The sequence below is a fragment of the Thermobia domestica genome, chromosome 13 (genome assembly GCF_964235325.1).
Source record: "Thermobia domestica chromosome 13, izTheDome1.hap1.1, whole genome shotgun sequence".
Lineage (NCBI taxonomy): Eukaryota > Metazoa > Arthropoda > Insecta > Zygentoma > Lepismatidae > Thermobia > Thermobia domestica.
Window position 1 is genome coordinate 52,503,143 of NC_137466.1, and position 4,873 is coordinate 52,508,015.

Consider the following 4,873-nt stretch of genomic DNA (forward strand, 5'->3'; position numbering starts at 1 on the left):
TCTTTGGTGTTCAAGAGGGTGAGCGGGGATCGAAAAGACCTAACTATGCCCCAGTCGTCCTAGCTTGGCGACTTCACGTAATCTTTATAATCAAGTGTGCAGGTGGGACATAGAGCCCGGTTCCTCCATTTACACCCAGCGTTCTTTTCCTTTGCTTCGAAAGAGCTTGGATTCTCCTTTATTCCAGCGTTTGTGTGCAAAGATTTATATATACATATATATGTGTGTAATGTATATAAAATCAGAGGGGGCTTTAGTTTTCCCCTGTATATCGTCCTTTTTTCTTTCCCTTTTTCCTTCTCTTTTTTTGTTATTATTGGTATTATTACTGTTGTTGCTATTATTATTATTATTATTCGTTAAATAGTTTGGTTTATGTCGATGAGGCCACACGTGTGGTTGTTTCACTATAAATATGGTTATTGTTTCTGTTGTTTCGTTATTTTTTTGCTGTTCTTTCTGTTTTCTTTATTATGTTTCGTCTTCCGTGTCTCGGTATTTTTATCTGTTATAATTGTTGTTTCAGTTGCTTTTAATTCTTGTTTTTTTTTTTTTTTTTTTTTTTTTTTTTTGATCTTTTAGTTCGATCTTTCGGTCTGCATTAAAGCCTTTTTGTGCGTGTGTGTGGTTTGTTTTCGATCTCTCATTTGTGGTTTCTGGTTGGGATGTTTGACGGTTTTGGTTGTGTTTTTTTCTTTCCTCATGGGTTCTAGCTTCAATTGTTTATTCATTCTGTGTTTCCAGTTTTCTTGGTTGGATAGGTTTCTGTTTTACTCTTCGTTATTTTATTTTTTTTAATATTTACTTCTCCTGGTTTTCCTTCTTTTCTTTATTATTTTTCTTTTTTTCTTTTTTCCTTTTTCCTTTTTTTCGTCCTCTCTCAGAGTTTCTCGTTTGTTTGTGGGCATGTGGTGTATTTTTTGTGTCTAAAAGACAGCATTGTCTTTTATCTTGCTACATCCCGGTAGTTTGATCGGGTTTGGTTTGTTTGCATGGTGAGTCCCAACACACCTATGATTTTTGGCAGGTTTTTCTGTTTCAAGTTTTTGTTTTGTGCCTAGGATTATTTTCACGATGGGTTTCAGTTCTGTTTTCGTATAAAGGTTTCTTAGGGCCCGCTTCTGTCTGAGTTAACTCCATGTGAACGTAGTCGTTCGCATGGGCAACCGACAACTGGTCCCCCTGTGGTTGTATGTTTGCGCAGAAGAAATGTTTTGTCACCAAGTCTAATGTAATAATATACATAAGACTATCCAGCCCTCTCCTATCTAGTGATGAGTCTGGTGGTTACAGAATTTCTCCCTCGCATTCTTCTTTTGCTCAGCATTCCTCGAGGTGTGATGGTTTGGTGCGAGTGCTATTCTTTTTTCCTTTTCATGCTTGGTTGTAAAATGTTGGTGTATATGGTATATAGGAGGTCTGTGAGATTTTTTTCAGCTGTCAGTATTCTTTGAGAGGTGTTTGTAGCGTCTTTTATTGCTATTTGGTAGAATAAGGTTTTAATTTCTGTGTGTGTTTCTCGGGTTCCTTTTCAGAGCAATCTGAATTGTTTCGTGTGTTAAGAAGTGGAAAGTCTTTTCCCAGTACTTTCAGTTGGTTGTGGGTTGTAGTTTTGTTTGAGAGATTGCATATTAATGATTCTTTTCATTTTTTGTTGGTTTTCTGGTTCTACTTGCTTTTCCTTCTCTTCTTTTTCTTTTTTCTTTTCGTCGTTGTTTTGTTGGGTTTGTTGGTGGTGGTTTTTCAGTATTACTTGGGTAGGGTATGTAAAATTTTAACTCTGTTTTGAAGGTTTGTTGGTCCTGAGAGAGACCCTTGTTCCTTTGGTGTTAGCTTTTTCTGTTTTATTTTTGGGAAGTTGTTCAGAAACTCGTAAGGTCTTCTATCGATTCCCTTCTTGGTTTTCTTTGTGGGGTGTTTTTGTTTTCGTCTTTCTATGATTTGGTTCTTTTCGGTTGTGGTTCGTTCTTGTTGTTGTGGTTGGAATATTTATTTTTGGGAAGTCCAGAGTTACTTGTTTTTCTCTGGATTGCCTCTTTTTGTATCATGTGGGCTAAAGGGAGACTCGCGCTTCTCTAGGGCAAGTTCCCCCCTTTTTTTAATGTTGGTTCTACTTGTCTGTGGTGTTCAATGACTTCTCTGTTTATTTCAATTTGAGTTTTATTAAAAAATATATTTTTTGTGTTTGGTTTTGAAATTGGTTGGTGCTTTGGCGTATTCAACCAAGTTCATATCTGATTTTTGAAGCCGTATTCGGGGTTTTCCAAGTTGGGCCCCTTTTTTTTTTTGGCTTCGTAGTGTTGCGCAAGGCGTCATAGTAGACTAGCTTGCGTAGTGTTTTTAAGGTTCTCTTTCCTTTCCCCGCTCAGCCTTTAGTTGGGCCAAGGGGTTCCGGATTGTTTGCTGGTTTTGGAGTATTGCTCCTTTACTCTTCTCTTCTTTTCTTGTTTGGCCTTGGTTCACTTCTTCCGGTCTTTGGCTTCTCCATTGTGTTAAAGGGTATTCTTTGATTTGGGTTTTCCGCAGTTCCACAGTCTTGGAGGGTTCGTATTAAAAAGTACGTTTTCACACAGGTCTTTACGAGGTATAGGAGTTTTCGTTGTTAGATTTGCTTTTGTACTGACAAGTACAGTTTCGATTTTTTAATTTCTGGTCTTAATGACTGCTTGGTGTGCGTTGCCCCAGGATAGTAGGGCTCCAACTATTTCGACAACTCGTCTCGTCAGCCGGGGCTTCTTGCGTGGTTTTCTCGTCGCAGTCTGCTTCCAAAGTGGCAGGTTGTAGTCTTTCCCTCTGTTTCTGTGGGTGTGACCTGGCTGGCTGATCACGTGATACCTGTGTGTTTGCGAGCGTGCTTTTGTTACGGTGCCCGCGTAGTTCCCTTTCTCTGTTACTCCTTCTCCTTAGTCTGGGTTCTTTCTGATTGGAATGTCCATTTTTTGTTTAAGAATATGCTATGGTTTCATTTTTATTTGTTGTAATAAATTTGTTGGGGTCATCCCCTTCCTCCTTTCTCCGGAGGTTTGATTTGGTTTTTATATAGTAAGTTTCAAAGGAAAATTCTGTGCTTCATACCACAAGTAGTGGTTCTTTGGTGTTCAAGAGGGTGAGCGGGGATCGAAAAGACCTAACTATGCCCCAGTCGTCCTAGCTTGGCGACTTCACGTAATCTTTATAATCAAGTGTGCAGGTGGGACATAGAGCCCGGTTCCTCCATTTACACCCAGCGTTCTTTTCCTTTGCTTCGAAAGAGCTTGGATTCTCCTTTATTCCAGCGTTTGTGTGCAAAGATTTATATATACATATATATGTGTGTAATGTATATAAAATCAGAGGGGGCTTTAGTTTTCCCCTGTATATCGTCCTTTTTTCTTTCCCTTTTTCCTTCTCTTTTTTTGTTATTATTGGTATTATTACTGTTGTTGCTATTATTATTATTATTATTCGTTAAATAGTTTGGTTTATGTCGATGAGGCCACACGTGTGGTTGTTTCACTATAAATATGGTTATTGTTTCTGTTGTTTCGTTATTTTTTTGCTGTTCTTTCTGTTTTCTTTATTATGTTTCGTCTTCCGTGTCTCGGTATTTTTATCTGTTATAATTGTTGTTTCAGTTGCTTTTAATTCTTGTTTTTTTTTTTTTTTTTTTTTTTTTTTTTTTTTTTTTTTTTTGATCTTTTAGTTCGATCTTTCGGTCTGCATTAAAGCCTTTTTGTGCGTGTGTGTGGTTTGTTTTCGATCTCTCATTTGTGGTTTCTGGTTGGGATGTTTGACGGTTTTGGTTGTGTTTTTTTCTTTCCTCATGGGTTCTAGCTTCAATTGTTTATTCATTCTGTGTTTCCAGTTTTCTTGGTTGGATAGGTTTCTGTTTTACTCTTCGTTATTTTATTTTTTTTAATATTTACTTCTCCTGGTTTTCCTTCTTTTCTTTATTATTTTTCTTTTTTTCTTTTTTCCTTTTTCCTTTTTTTCGTCCTCTCTCAGAGTTTCTCGTTTGTTTGTGGGCATGTGGTGTATTTTTTGTGTCTAAAAGACAGCATTGTCTTTTATCTTGCTACATCCCGGTAGTTTGATCGGGTTTGGTTTGTTTGCATGGTGAGTCCCAACACACCTATGATTTTTGGCAGGTTTTTCTGTTTCAAGTTTTTGTTTTGTGCCTAGGATTATTTTCACGATGGGTTTCAGTTCTGTTTTCGTATAAAGGTTTCTTAGGGCCCGCTTCTGTCTGAGTTAACTCCATGTGAACGTAGTCGTTCGCATGGGCAACCGACAACTGGTCCCCCTGTGGTTGTATGTTTGCGCAGAAGAAATGTTTTGTCACCAAGTCTAATGTAATAATATACATAAGACTATCCAGCCCTCTCCTATCTAGTGATGAGTCTGGTGGTTACAGAATTTCTCCCTCGCATTCTTCTTTTGCTCAGCATTCCTCGAGGTGTGATGGTTTGGTGCGAGTGCTATTCTTTTTTCCTTTTCATGCTTGGTTGTAAAATGTTGGTGTATATGGTATATAGGAGGTCTGTGAGATTTTTTTCAGCTGTCAGTATTCTTTGAGAGGTGTTTGTAGCGTCTTTTATTGCTATTTGGTAGAATAAGGTTTTAATTTCTGTGTGTGTTTCTCGGGTTCCTTTTCAGAGCAATCTGAATTGTTTCGTGTGTTAAGAAGTGGAAAGTCTTTTCCCAGTACTTTCAGTTGGTTGTGGGTTGTAGTTTTGTTTGAGAGATTGCATATTAATGATTCTTTTCATTTTTTGTTGGTTTTCTGGTTCTACTTGCTTTTCCTTCTCTTCTTTTTCTTTTTTCTTTTCGTCGTTGTTTTGTTGGGTTTGTTGGTGGTGGTTTTTCAGTATTACTTGGGTAGGGTATGTAAAAT